Genomic DNA, 16,282 nt, shown 5'->3' on the forward strand with positions numbered 1-16,282 from the left:
CAAGCCAGATACCTGTTGGGCCTATGGTTGGCAAGTGGCATTAAGTCCAATGGAGGCCAACTGCCTTAGGAAAGAATAAAGAAACCAGAGGTATGAAGTAATAATGGAGTGCATCAAGAGTGATGATGGAAAACTGCCACGTTGAGATGGAAGTTATCCTCCTTGAGAAGAAATGTGCAGATTCCCAGGAACAAGCAGTCTACATGTGGCATATTCTGGCTATTGACACTTTTACTTCTTGGGCTTCACCGATAAGAGGTTGAGGCATATCTGAAGGATGACATCATTCTTAAGGAAAACAGCTAGAATCCATCTTTCCCACACTACCTTACACTCTGAAGCTGACCATCAGGAGAATAGTCAAACGAAATGCTACCATAAGTGTGTTAGCCCAAATACTTGCCCTTTTTCTCATCTCCATGGAGAGCTCTCAGTAACTAACCATTTTTATTTCTGAGATTTGGCACAGGAATGATGCTTACTTAGATCAATGGGAAGGATGAAAACTGACAACAGAAAGGGAGCAGAAGTGCTGAACTCTCATTTTGCTTTTTCTCTTACAAAAATGAATATGAGGAATTTGATATCCATGCTAAGTGAGGGAAAACATTTAGCTGCTCTGTGGGAATTCCAGTCACCTGGATCAGATGAACTGCCACCTCTGAGACTGAAAGAACTGATAAGAAGGATAAGCTACAATACTTGAAGTACAGTGGAGAAAGGCAAGGAGCCAAGAAGAACAAACATCCTAGTTTTCATAAAAGAGAAGAGAACATAGTCTGCAAACTAAAAACAAATAAGATTGACCCTGATATCCAGGGGAAATCGAGAACAAATCCCTAAAGGGAAAATTAGGGAATATCTAAAAAAGGATGTAGCAAGTACAAAGAGTCATCGTGCTTTAACATGAATAGGTCATGACAGATAAACCTACATATAATAGTGTTTATGAAACTTGTAGTTGAAGGAAATGATGCAGATTTTAGTGATAAATATCTATCACTATTCTTTTAGAAAACAGACATATGTCTGGATTAGATGATAATATAAACAGGTTCAAAATTAAATAGCTTGACCCAAAAAAAGTATTCATTATAGTCATGGTTCAACATCTATTGGGTGGGAATATCCAAAAGAAACGTGGTGATGATATTATTAGTATAGCCGAAATATAGAGTTCTTACTATGTGGTGCTAGTAGTAGTGGCCAGGCATTGCACAAAGAGTGCTTTACATTTATAATCTCATTTGATCCTCGCAACAACCCTAAAAGGTAACAACTACCATCGTCCCCATGGTACAGATGAGGAAAGTAAGGAAAAGGTAAGTGATTTATTCAGGGTCACACAGCTAGTAAGTCTGAGCCCAGATTTGAACTTGTGACTCTGACTACAGGCCTATCCATGGTGTCAGCTAGATACCCAATGTCACATGTCGGATTTGTGTTTGGCCCTGTATCATTCAATGTTTTTATCAGTGATTTAGATAAAGGCATAAAGATAACATCAATTTAAAAACTTATTTTATTTTACTTTAAGAAGCATTTCATGTCTGTCACCTCGTGTCCTCTAAATCTTTTCTCCCTCTAGTTCACTGATGATTTCATCAATTACCAAGGATTCAAGTATCATGTTTATGATATTCTCAGATCTACTAAATTGTCTCTAATCTCTCCTCCAACCTTCAGACTCACATCTTCATCGCCATCTTGAACTGAATAGACATAGACATCCTAAACCCAACATGTCCAAGATCAAAGTCACTATCCTTCCCCCTGAACCCTCATCCCTCTCCCAGGCACCATCACCCTCCCAGTGATTATGGTTCATAACCAAATGGATATTGCTCATCTTCTCTCACCCCTACCCTATATCCAATGTGACACCAAGTCCTATCAATTTTACTTTCTTAATATCTCTTACATGTACCTTCATTTTTCCTCTCACCCTATTGCCACCAACCTGGTACAGAGGTTCATCACCTCATACCTGGGCTATGGCCAGATAGTTAGTCTTCCTTTCCCAGTTTCTCCCCTTTACAATACATTCTTCATTCACCTGTCAAACTAGTCATCCTACAGCATAGATCCGACCAATTCAGAACTAAAATCACCATTCAGTCAATACCAGTGACTGCCTATTCTCTCCAAAATGAAACGTAAAACCTCTGGTTGTCATTTAAAGCCCTTGATAAATTGGCTCCTTTTACCTCTTCATTTTTCTTATACTCCCCCATCCATCCACCCACATATATGATCTACAATCCAACAACATACTAGCCGTCTTGCTATTCCTCACCCATGACCCATCTCCCATATGTTGGCTCTTTCACTGGCTGTGTCCTATAACTGGATTTCCCTCCCTCCTCATCTCTACCACCTGGCTTCCCTGGCTTCCTTCAAGAATGAGCTAAAATCCCACCTTACACAAGAAATCTTTCTCAACCCCGTTCATGCTTAAAGTTAGTGCCCTCTCAATCTTCATTTTATCCTGGCTTATACATAAGTATTTGCATGCTGTCTCCCCCTTGCATGTAAGCTCCTTAAGAGGAAGTAGTGTCTTTTTCCTTTCTGTCTGATCAGTTTAGCACTGTGCCTAGAACAAAATAGGTACCAAGTAATTTTGACTAATGTTATATAATTTTATGTCATAACAATTTCATTTTCTTAATCCTCTCTATCCCTTATTGGTCATGAAGTCTTATATTACCTATAAATTTGAATGGCACACTCTGCCTTATTTCTCTAATTTGTGCATTATGTGCCTAAATATAGATGTCTATAATAAATACATGTATATATGTTTTTACATCTTCTTTATCTTGTCTATCTATATATCTACATGTATCTATTTGAAACTTATCTTGGTAAAGAGTATTAAAAAGTTGGTCTAAATCTCAGTTATATCAGATTATTTTCAAGTTTTCTCAGAAGTTTTGGTCAACTAGTGATCATTACCCCAGTTGCTGAGTTTTGGAGGTTTATCAAGCAATATACTACTAAGTGTGTTTACTTTTGTACATTGTATCATTAATCTGTTGTATTGATCAACCTTTTTGGTTTTTTATTTAACCATTATAAAATAGTTTTCATGATTACAGCTCTAAATTATGAATTAAGATTAGGTACTGTTAAATCCTACTCTTTTCCCATTATTTCCTTTTGTAGTTCTGATCTTTTGTTCATCCTGGTCAATTTCATTATTACCTTTTCTAAATGAAGTTTCCCTTTCATAATTTGGTTCGTATGGCACTGGAAAATTAAATTAATTTAGGTAGAAATGCCATTGTATAATATGTCTTTGGTGTACTAAAGAGTAGTTAGTATTGTTTCAATTATTTATGTCTATGTCTATAAATAACATTTTGTAGTTGTTTATATATATATATATATATATATATATATCTTATGTGTATCTTGGTAGGTCTTTGTACATTCTATAGTTATTTTAAGTGGAATTTCTTTTTGTATCTCTTCTCCCTGGATAAGAATTCTAGGTAGATATTTTGTAAATATTACATAAAATTATGAATATTTTTGTGGATTTTTTATGATACAACTTTGTTGCATTTATCAATTATTTCAATTAATTTTAGTTGACATCTCATGGTTCCATTAATTTTTATATCATCTGTAAAAGTCTTGAATTTATTCCCACAATTTCTTTTTCTTGTCTTAATGCTATAGGTAGTATTTCTAAAACTATTATCAAAGAGCAATGGTAAAACTAAATCCTTGCTTTACCCCTAAACTTAATGGAGAAATCTTTATATATATATATAGATAGATATAGATATAGATATAGATAGATATATATATTGCATATATATATTTTTAGCAGTATTATATATATATATATACATATATATATAAAATACTGCCTTTTATCAGAATTATCAGAAGTATCCATAATAGCATCTTCAAGATAAGTTCACACTGGCTTATAAAATTTAGTGTTTCTTCCCTCTGGGTCTGATATGGAGGTGGCAAAACAAAGTCAAATTCTGGCAGCAAAAAGTCACCATGGTTGGAGTGATTGGTATAGTAACCCCACTCACCAGCTGCTATATGGTAGTTTTGATTTGCTACAAGACAAGAAAACTTTTCCTTTAAAACAAGCATCTTATCATCCAGTCAAAATAATACTTCCCTAATATTTTGGTTATAAGTGCAAAATATAAGGCTAATATATGAAAGTTTTAGTTTAATGAATCTCACAGTCACTAAAATCCCAGGTCTTACACCTACTGTAATGGATCCTTCCTCTATCACACTACTGACACAAGTATACCTAAGGGAATAGAAATAGACTCAGCAAATGTCAAAGATATAAACTTAACTAGCCTTTCTGCAAAGTCATCACTACCTAGGTCTTTGTTGAACTACATCCCTAATACTCCAAGTGGTATTGCCTAAGGATCACTGCAGAGTCAAACATAACACATACATATAGGGAAAGCCAAAGTGGTAACTAAATATTTTGGAATTGCATTGACCTACCACATGAATCATTCATCACTACAAGATGAATGAATGATACAAACAGCAGTCCAGAGATAAAAGGCACATCTTCTTTTCATTACTACTTGTAAAAAGAGAAAAATTAGTATTATACTAAAAACCAAAGAATCTTATTATATATAAATAGGATAAAAAGGTAAACCATGAGTATAAAAGAAAATGGAAAGAATCCAACAATAACAACCTTAAAGAGATCCCAAAATGAAAACTTCCAGGAATACTATAACAAAATTGCAGAGATCTCAGATCAAGGAGAAAATAATGCAAGCAGTCAGAAAGAAACAATTCAGATATTATGGAAGCACACTTAGAATCACACAAGATTTAGCAGCTTCTACATTAAAAGAGTGGAAAGTTTAAAATATGGTATTCTGGGAGGCAAAGAAGCTAGGATTGCAACCAATAATGAGATAATATGTCAAACTAGAAGGGGTACAGCCAAAGCAGTACTTAGGGGAAAGTATATATCTCTAAATATTTAAATTAATAAAAGAAAGAAAGAGCAGCTAGTTGAATTGGGCATGCAACAACAACAACAAAAAAAAACTAGAAAAAGAATGAATAAAGAATTCTAATTAAAAAGCAGATTGCAAACCTTGGAAACCAAGAAACGTATTAATAAAATTGTAATTGGAATCATTGAACTAATAAATAAAAGTAGATGCTGGTTTTATGAAATAAACCAATAAAATAGATAAATCATTGATTAATTTGATTTTAAAAAAGAAAGAAACTAAATTACCAGTCTCAAAAATTAGAAGAGTATATTTACTACCAATGAAGATGAAACTAAAGCAATTATTAGGAGATATTTGGCTCAATTACATGCCAGTAAATCCAACAATCTAAGTGAAATGAATGTTTACAAACCTATAAATTGCTCAGATTAACAAAAGATGAAATAGACTACTTCAATAATCCTATCTTAGAGAAATAAAATGAAGGAAGTCATCATTGAGCTCCCTAAGGGAAAAAATCCCCAGGACAAGATAGCTCATGAATGAATTCTACCAAACATTTAAGGAAAAATTAATTCTAATACTACATAAATTATTGGAGAAAATAGGAAAAGAAGAAGTCCCACCAAATTCGTTTAATGACACAAATATGGTGTTGCTACTTAAGCTAAGAACAGCAAAAACAGAGAAAGAAAATGATAGACCAATTTCCCTAATGAATATAGATGCAAAATTTTAAATATAAATACATACAAGCAAAGAGATAACAGCAGTTTGGCACATAGATCATACATTATGACCAAATAGGAAATCTATCAACATAACTGGCCATATCAATTAAAAAAAAACAATAAAAACCATAGGATTATCTTAATAGATGGAGAAAAAGGTTTTTATAAAATATAACATCAATTCCTATTAAGAACTATAGAGGGGGTAGCTGGGTAGCTCAGTGGATTGAGAGCCAGGCCTAAGGACAGGAGGCCATAGGTTCAAATCTGGTCTCAGACACTTCCCAGCTGTGTGACCCTGGGCAAATCACTTAACCCCCATTGCCTAGCCCTTATCACTCTTCTGCCTTGAAATCAATACATAGTATTGATTCCAAAATGGAAGGTAAGGGTTAAAAAAAAAAACAACCTCTAGAAAGTATAGGAATAAGTGGAGCTTTCCTAAAAATAAGCATTATTTGTCTAAAACTAAAATTGATTAAAGTCTCTAATGGTGGTAAGATAGAGGCCTCCCTAATAAGATCAGGGATAAAGCAAGGATGCCCATTATCACCCCTGTTATTCAATTTTATACTAGAAATTCTAAATATAACAAGAGGAAAGGAAAGATAAATTGTTGAAATCTTTGCATATGATATGATAATATACTTGGAAAATCCTAGAAAATCAACTTAAAATTAGTTTAAATAACTAACAATTTTGCCAAAGTCACAGGATATAAAATACACCCACATAAATACATCAGAATTTCTATATATTATCAACAAAGTTCAGCAGCAAGTGATAGAGAAATTCCATTTAAAAGAACTGTAAACCATACAAAATACTAGGAAATCTCCTAATATAAACTCAGGAATTATATAAACACAATTACAAGACATATTTCATGCATATAAAGCTATATATAAATAAATACAGATGAATAATTAATAAAGTCTGATCAAAACTACTGGAGAAATATTAATTGCACATGGGAAGACTTAGCCAATATAATAAAAATGATAATTCACCCTAAATTGATTTACTTTATTGCTATATTAATCAAATTACAAAAGTTATCTCATATAAGTAGAAAAAATAATAAAATTCATGTGGAAGAACAGAAAGTCAGAAGTATCAAGGGGCTAAAATTTTAAAATGTAAAGGAAAGTGGTCTAGCAATATAAGATCTCAAACTGTATTACAAAGTAGCAATCATCAAAACAACCTGGTACAGGTTAAGGAAAAAAAGTGGTGAATCAGTGGAATACAATAGGCATACAAAGGGGCAGCTGGATGGCTCAGTTGATTGAGGATCAGGCCTAAAGATGGGAGGTCCTAGGTTCAAATCTGACCTCAGACACTTCCTAGCTATGTGACCCTGGGCAAGTCACTTCACCCCCACTGCCTAGGCCTTAATGCTCTTCTGCCTTGGAGCCAATACACAGTATTGATTCTAAGACCTAAGGTAAGGGTTTAATAATAATAATAGTAATAATAAACAAATAAGCAAACCAATAGGCACACAATATATACTAGTAAACATCCATGGTAACAGGGTTTGATAACCAAATACACAAATTTTAGGGACAAAAAAATCATTTGACAAAAATTGCAGGGAAAACTGGAAAGCACTTTGGTAGAAATCAGTTGTAGACCAACAGTTTACTTCATATACCAATATAATGACAAATCAAGTACAAGACTTAGATGTAAGAGTGATATCTTAAGCAAATTAGGGGAGCAATGGAAAATTCTATTTGTCAGATCTTTGAATAAGGGAAGAATTTGCGACCAAGCAAAACACAGAGAGCATTATAGGTTACAAAATTGATAAATTGGATTACAATCAATTAAATAGAGTTTATACAAACAAAATCAATGAAGCCAAGATTAGAAGGAAAGTGGGAAAAAAATTTACAGTAAGTTTCACTCATACAGATCTTATTTCTCAAATATATAGAGAACTGAATCCAATTTATAAGAATATAAGGTATTCTTGAATTGATAAATGGTCAAAGGATATGAACAGACAATGTTCAGAAGACATGAACATGTTCTAAATCACTACTGATTAGAGAAATGAAAATTAAATTAAAACAACTCAGAAGTACTCCTCACACCTATCAGATTAGCTAATATGAAAGAAAAGGAAAACACAAATATTGGGGGTATGTGAAAAAATTGGGACATTAATACACTGGTGGTGGAGTTGTGAACTGAGTCAGCTATTCTGAACAATTTGGAACTATGACAAGTATATACCAAAATGCATACTCTTTGGCCCAGTAATACCACTAGTAGATCTGTATTGAAAAGAGATCAAAGAAAAAAGAAAAGGGCCTATAATGTACAAAAATATTTATATCAGCTCTTTTGTGGTAGCAAAGAATTAGAAAATGGGCAGATACCCATCAGTTGGGGCATGGCTGAACAAGTTGTGCTATATGATTGTGATGGAATACTATTGTTCTGTAAGAAATTATGAGCAGTATGGTTTGAGAAAAACCTGCCAAGTCTTGTATAAACTCATATAAAGTAAAGTAAACTGAACCGGGAGAACATTCACTATAATGGCAAAATCATAAGATGATCGACTGTAAATAATGGAGCTATTCTGAGCAATACAACCATCCAAAACAATTCCAAAGGCCTTATGATGAAAAATCCTATCCATCTTAAAAAAACTGATGGGTTCTGAATGCAGATCAAAGCATTCCAAAAATTTCAGAATGCTTATTTTGGGGATCGAAGATTTTGGTCTAACTATTTATAGAAAACAACAAATTGATGACGAATATTTTTTGTACAGACTATGGTAGCCAGTTGAATTAACAAGCTCTATAGTTCTGGTAGAGGAGGTGTTTATCTCTCTGCGTGTGTGTATGTGTGTGTGTTTGTCATTTTTGCTTAACACTATTCCTTCTGTCTTCATATCCTCAGCTCATGGAACACCAAATTTTAAACCTTCCTAATCCTCTTTCCCTATCTTTTCAATCTCTGAAGCCCCTTGGTAGACTCAGAAATATGTCTATTAAACAGAACTCTGATATGATGTCTATTTCAAAAGTAATCTATGTTCATTTTTTTCCTAAAAGGAAATGTTTGCTCTACTTTAAATGATGCTACTGGTATAGTATAGAAAATGCATGAAAGTATAGAAGGAAAAACCTCATAGTCAAATAGATAATGTATACTTTTAAAATAAAAAATGATATGTGATAGAGACAGTTAACTACAGCTATTAAGAGATCTGTACAATATGTGTACATGTGTGCATACAGATTAGCTATTTAGCTAATTATAGACAGTTATAGCAAATGGATGATGAGCTGGGTCCAGAATTAAACAGGAAGGGAGTAAGATGAATTGTCTTTGGGAAGTTGCAAAATTTTATTAATGACCCCAAGCTTCTCCTAGAAACAAAGTTCCATCTCTTTAAAATTAATAATTCTCTGGAATTATATGTAGTTTACAAGTCATAGAATGATGCAATCTCTGAAGAATTGAACCTGAGTATGAGTCAAAGGGCAAGTGACAGGCAGATGGTGGGCAAAGGCAGGTAGCAAAGCATTACACAGAAGGAACTGGAAGGAAAATCTCATAAAGAATATCATCAAAGAGACGCATAAGGGGAAAGAAAAGGAAATGAGTTGGTCATATGGTTAGAGTGGGGGATAACTGATGATAGCCTACAGGTTCCCTGACTTTCTCCTAGTGTCAAGAGAAAATACGGAAAGCCCTCTGGACATGAGGTAGATTCACTGTGACAAAGCTTAGTGGGGGATATACAAAAGAAACATACAGAATGGATAAGTATTAGAAAAAATAAACTGATGACACTACAATTATGCATCTACCTATTTGAAATGAAGACATAGAAGTATCCTGAGATTATCCAAAGCTTAATGGTAAAAAAATGTTCCTGTGGCGGCTGCGGCTGCTGCTGCTGCTACTGCTGAATATAACATCTAGGCATTTGATTTCAAGTCAATGGAAAATGAAACTAATGAATCAGACCCTAAAAATAAAGTCCCCAATTTACAATTTGGAACAACTTTTTTGCCCCTAGCATTGTATCACTGCAACCAAACTGGCCTATCCATCAAAGGTTCTGTTCTGTTCAGCAATACAGGTATATAGCGCCTTATATGAATTTGACAAATACATCAAAATGCACAGATTAGGAAAAAAATATATATATATATAGATTGCTGTTAAAATAGACATATCAGCGATTATTTCTGCTTAATAAACATATTTCTGAGTCAAACAAGGGAGTGTCTGAGTTTGAAAGAATAGGGGAAGAGAAATAAAAAGGATTAAAAATTAGTCTTAGGTCAGGTAGACAACAAAGTGGATAGCGTGCCAAGCCTGGAGTCAGGAAGTCTCACCTTTCTGAGTCTGAATCTGGTCTCAGACACTTACTAGATATATTACCTTAGGCAAGTTACTCAACCCTTTTTATCTCAGTCTTATCCTAAAATGAACTGGAGAAGAAAACAGTAAACCACTTTAGTATCTTTGCCAAGAAAACTCCAAATGGGGTCAGAAAGAATCAAATATGACTGAAAATTGATTGCACAACAGCAATAAGCTGATGATATAAAAGCAGAAGGGGTAGTACTAAGCAAAGATGACCTACTGAAACAACTATGGAAAACACATTGAGCTCTGGTTACTGAGCCAGCCCATGTAAAATAAATTAAGAGCCTTGGGGAGATTTATTCTGCCCCCATAATGGATATGAGACCAAGGCACATAGCGTGTTCGGTTCTCTGAAATTTGTGATGAACAATGTGTGAGGAACAGGAATATATGACTCCTTTCCTATACCTTTTTCCCTTTCCCCATAGGTAGATGAGCCTCCCTAAAAAGCAGAAATGAATGTATTGACTCCCCCACCACCCCCTGCTTTAGTGATGCACATTTTGACATGACCACACTGTAATTATTATTGCATAATTACATTATTCCATGTAAACTGCTCCCTCCAAATTTGCCAGTAATCTCTGAATGGCCAAATCTAACAGTCTATTCATATTCCCCATCCTTCTTGACCTCTCTGTAGTATTTGCTACATTACCTTTTGACACCATTGACCATCTTTACTACCTGTTAACTTTCTTCTCTGAATGCTCATGACATCACTCTCTGTTTTTCTCTAGGCTGCCTGATAATTTCTTAGCAGACTCCTATACTTGTTCACAATCCATAATATGCCTCCTAAATGCAAGCACAATCCAGTCTTAAGCCTTCTGGTCTCTATGCATTCTTACCCGGTAACCTTGATACTGTCTCTGTAAAGATGATTCCCAAATCTATACATCCAGCCCTAGTCTTTCTCCTGAGCCTGAGTCAAAGTGAATTTTCCATGGGCATCCCAAACTCAAAGCATTTGAAAGTAAACCATCTTTCTCCCCAATAACATACCCCTCTTTGAACTTTTCTATTTCTTCAGAGATATCAATAGTGTCCAAATACCCCAAGTTCTCTGCCTCAGTATCATGCTCAGCTCCTTACTTGCCTTCACCCCCCATACCCAATTAATTGCTAAATCTTATACTTTCTATTTCTAAGATCTCTCTAACATCTGTCCCTTTCTTTCTGCTCACACAGCAATCACTTTAGTTCAATCTTTCAGCACCTTTAGCTTGGACTAATAGCCTCCTAATTGGCTTTCCTGCCATATGTCTCTTCTCTTTCCAGTTTATCTTCTAAACAGCTGTCAAAGTGATTTACCTCCTAGAGAAAATATTAACTTTTCTTTTTAGCTTGTGGATTCATTAACAGTCAGGAGAGGTACACCTTTGATTCTAAAAACTCAAATGCTATGCCGAGCAAAGGCCAGTATGTCCTACTGTTTATGTATATGATGGTGGGTTAAAGGTGCAATGGTGGACAGCAGCCAGGTCCTAGAGTTGAACCTCTAATGCATTAGATGTGTTCCCATCTCTCCACCCTTAAAAATTCAAAGAAAAGCATGTAAGGGTTGACAAGGACCTAAATTTGTCCTCAAAAAACTTAGCCAATAGATGTCATGCATGTGGATTCCAGACTGCCTAGAAAAGAACTGGGCCAATGCAAAGAAGAAGAATCCCTTCATCTTCTATCAGTTCTCCTATTCTACTCACACTGAAGTTTATGTTCACTTCATATTATCAAATGAAAGGTGACCTCTGGAAAACTATATAAAGAAAGGCATTTAAAAAGAGAATCACCGGATTACTAAGTCAAATGACATTTACTAAGTTTATTGGGCAATGAAACTCGTTTTCCTTTCTCCTCAGGAGGTGATTTTTCCAAAGAAAGATGGAAACATACATACTTTATATATGTGTATCTGGGATGATATTATTGATACACTTCCATCTCTTCCACAAATAAAGGGTTTTTTTCCCCAACAGTCATCCATCTGCTACTTTTAATAGACACAAAATTAACTAAAATAAAGAAATTAAAAGAACACAACACAGAGTGCTATTAATGGAGCACCACGCATGTCACTCCCCACACAGTCTACTAAAAATGGACTTATCCAAATGTGAGTGTCTCCACACAAATGTACACTGTGCCTTTCAATACATGAAGATGAGACCTTGATATTTTCCTTAAAACTGCAAAAAACACTTGCTCTGCAATTCCTTCTTTTTACTGCAACATTCTAGGAATTTCCAGCAATAATTTATGTTGACTAAGCATCTACTTTCTTCTTGGCAAATGACTAGGCACTGCATTGGTCTGATGAATATGAGAAGTCACAGTCCCAACCTGACAGAAATTACAATTAAATATTTGTAAAAACATGATAGTGTTAAGTTCCATGAGAATATTTTAATTAGGAGGGAATCTTCTAACACCCTATTTGTCAGGACCCATTGGACAAAATAATATTAAAATATCAAGAAAGGTAAAAGGGATGTCTCAAATGAAGTTGCACATGAGAGTAGATATTTTCATACTCAAGAACAAAATGCTAACAACTCAATTGACTTTTCTATGTTGTTCCCATTCAGATGGGAAAAACAGCCTGAATTTTAGATGGCTTGAAAATGGCTATATAAAATGAAATTTTCCATCCAGATACAATAAATTTTCCCATTTCCAAAAGATTTGGGACCAATGTAATTCTACATCACTGAATGTTTTGGATAAATAAGAGATCAAAATACACATAAAGTTTTTTTTTCCTTACCTTCTAAGCTGCCTTCTTTCTTTGACAGTCACACTCCCCAAAGGAACAGATAATTCAGTCTCCCTAGTAGGCAATGATAAGCAATGAATGAACAGGGTGCATGCAATTAAAGGTAATATAATGAAAAGTCTACCTAGTGTACTACTTGGGACTGGTATACAATGAGAGGAGTTACCAGTACTGACTGAAGCGGGGTTCTAAGATGTACTGAGACCAACAATTTGCTAATGCTAAGGCCTGAAAGGATCTGTGTGCATGAGAAACACATAACTCCATTACTTCTAAGTTTACCATTGTTCCAGGAGATGGAAAACCAAATAAATCTATTTCACAATTAATTTTAGAAGAGGGAACTATGACAAAATGGAAGTATCAGCTGAGGTGCAGAGTACAGAGACTGAAAGTAGTTCTACAGGTAAAAAGCATCTCTTCAAAACTACTATATCAGAGGCCTAGAATAAATGTGTGCTAAGAATTAAAAACATCGGGCATCATGGGAAAAGAGGGTGTATGGCTAACCAACGAAATAAAAGTGTTATCTCATGGAAAACTTATCTTTTCATAGAAAGATTAAGTAAGGAAAATGGGAGAAAATGAGGGAAATAAGGCAGAAAAGTAGAAATTCAGTATACCAAAAGAGAATTCAAGGAGAATCCAATACAGTTCAAGAGACTATAAAGCCAAAAAACAACAGTAACAAAAACAAATTAAGCACAGGAATAAAATAGGAAATGAGCAATAGTTTAATACAGTGGCTAGAGACTCAAGAAAGACACTCTTTTATTACATCAAAGGGAAAAATGCCAGTTACAGAATCTATGAGACCTTTAAAGATTGGTACAAGTGGTAAACCTAAGACTAAAAGGAGATAGAAGAAACTAAAAATTAATCTTTTGATTAAGTCTTTACTTATAGAAACTTCCCTAATTGTCTTTTGACATATATGATACAGAAACAAGATTATAAGATACTAAATAAAGGAGTGATACACAGGGTTCCTTAGACCTGACACAGTATAGATAAATCACTGGATAAAATTAGATAGCATCTGCCCAAGAATTTTAAAGGGTAAAATTGGAAAACTACTGGTCAAAGTCTATACCTGACATTGTTACATTTCTGTTAAGAGGACTGACATTTTTAGCGTAATTACTATCCCTATGAAGAGCTCCACAGGAGATTATAGGAACTAAAATTTTGTTTTGCTTCCATTTTATTAGACTGATGGAATTTGTAATGATCATTGAATCCCTAGACAAAAACTTACTAAGCAAGAGGTAACATTTTGCTGCAAAGGAGAATAATGCTTGACTAATAATGTTTCTGATTTCTTTTTTTTTTAAACCCTTACCTTCCATCTTGGAATTAATACTGTGTATTGGTTCCAAGGCAGAAGAGTGGTAAAGGCTAGGCAATGTGGGTCAAGTGACTTGCCCAGGGTCACACAGCTGGGACATGTCTGAGGCCAGATTTGAACCTAGGCCCTCCCGTCTCTAGGCCTGGCTCTCAATCCACTGAGCTACCCAGCTGCCCCCTTCTGATTTCTTTAAGAGGATTTTAAAGATAAGGTAGGTACACCATATTCATTCTTTAGACTACAAACAGCTAAGTTTGAGACCAAAACAAGAGCAATAGCAACAACAAATTAGGCACAGGAATAAGTCAGGAAATGAGAGACATTTGGTACAGTGACTCTAAGTCAGGAAGAAGTGGTTCAATTCCTGCCTCAGATAAATAAATATTGGCTGTATGTCGCTAAGCAAGTCATTTAAATTCCTGGTGTCCCAGATAACTCTGTTGACCTTCATTGGTCAAGAGTGTTTCCTTACAAGGAGTTCCCTAATACAATAAAATCACAAACCAGTGTTTCAATAAAAATTTCTCCATTCTATAATCTAAAGAATTTAAAAAAAAAACACTGGAAAGGAAAAATCTTTGGCAAGGAGTAGGGACAACTTATGAGTTATCAGATTAAATTCTGTTCTTAATGATTTTTAGAACCTATCATTGAGATAATGTTCTACTTGAATCCATTATCCAAAAAGTTTGCATAGACTAACAACTAAGGTGGAGGCTCAAGAAATGTTTAAATCTTAGATGACAGATCCATAAAAAGCTATTAAAAGAAAGAAGAAATGTATGGGAGAGGTAAGGGGGAAAGGGCATATCTTCATTACTGAAAATCATATCTCTGTAAAATAATTGCTCATTACAGTTAAAGAGAGAAAATTTTACTAGATAGATAAGAAGTAAGTTACCTGTTACTTCACTGACCTCAGTCTATAGACATATGTTTACAACCATTAACATTTATATTGGTTGTTGTGTTAAAATTGTTTTTAGTTCTGGTTTTCCTGACCACCCCATCCCACTTTCTGTCAATATAGGAAGTTTATATAAGTAGCTAGTATAAAGTGGTGATAACAGGAAGTAAAACTGCAAAGGAGAACCTAGAAGCCACATTTAACATCTCAAAGATTAAAGAGGCACAATTTATAAATTGTATCAAAAATCAAAAATCCAATCCCTGCTCAACCAAGGGAAGCCACCAAGGCATGGTTGTCAGGGTCTTTTAGTGCTATGATATGTAAATCTTAGACAAATTTCAGCCTTTCTGCTCTAAAGACTAGCAAGTCACCAAATGATGTTGAAAATTTTGAAATGATATACACATGTAAACTTTTTTTTTTTCCTCAGACCTATGCTTAGACTTCACGCAGTTGTTCTGGATTGCACGGGGTTTCCATTTATTTTATAGCTTCAGTGAGTACATACTTTTCTGGCACACAATCATTTTTCGAAATACATGTTCTACAGATAATTGAATGTGTCATACATTAACACATCATTTAATCAACATTCTATGATCATTTGCCATGTTGCCACAACAGAAATATTTGTGATGGAAATGAATGACATGGATAGGATGATCTGGAGGTTAGTTCCTCCTGACCTGTGTTATGACCAGCTAGGAGAATCATTGTTGCTTTTCATCAGCTTTCACAATTGATCACAATTACTTAGGAGATGGGTAACAAAACATTTCGTAGCTAGGTGCAGGGTTAGAGGGTAATTTAAAGCAGACTAAACATGTAAAGTTTAAAGTTTAATAAAAAAAAAAACAGAAATAATTTGGCTATGTTAATGACCTAACTCCAAAGTAACACAGTTAAGAGTTAGTTTGTTCTTCTCCAAAATCCTATAAAAATGAAACCTCAAACACTTGCCCCCTGAGCATCTGGGTCTCCATCAGACTCCATGCTCCTGAGGACTTCCAACTCTAATCCACAATTATATGAATGACACATTCTGCCTCTCCCCCTCCACATCCTATTCCCCATTGCTGCCTGACTTTCTTCACTGCCCTTCCTCTGTCCCAAGTCATTTGCCTCTGTACACCT

At 34.7% G+C, this 16,282-nt stretch overlaps 1 protein-coding gene across 23 annotated transcripts in view; it reads right to left on the reverse strand.

Annotated features, from left to right (window-relative positions):
- Positions 1–16,282, reverse strand: part of ZBTB20 (zinc finger and BTB domain containing 20) — a 1,063,249-nt gene that overhangs the window by 814,783 nt on the left and 232,184 nt on the right. For 17 of the 23 annotated variants that reach the window (XM_056797120.1, XM_056797129.1, XM_056797122.1 and 14 more), the window contains one exon: positions 12,882–12,944. The exons of the other annotated variants lie outside the window; for them this stretch is intronic. The gene's annotated coding sequence lies outside the window, so the exon portion shown is untranslated. The remainder of the gene's footprint in view (positions 1–12,881; positions 12,945–16,282) is intronic. 23 annotated transcript variants of the gene reach the window in all.

Source organism: Monodelphis domestica, chromosome 4, assembly GCF_027887165.1.
Source record: "Monodelphis domestica isolate mMonDom1 chromosome 4, mMonDom1.pri, whole genome shotgun sequence".
NCBI classification, from domain to species: domain Eukaryota; kingdom Metazoa; phylum Chordata; class Mammalia; order Didelphimorphia; family Didelphidae; genus Monodelphis; species Monodelphis domestica.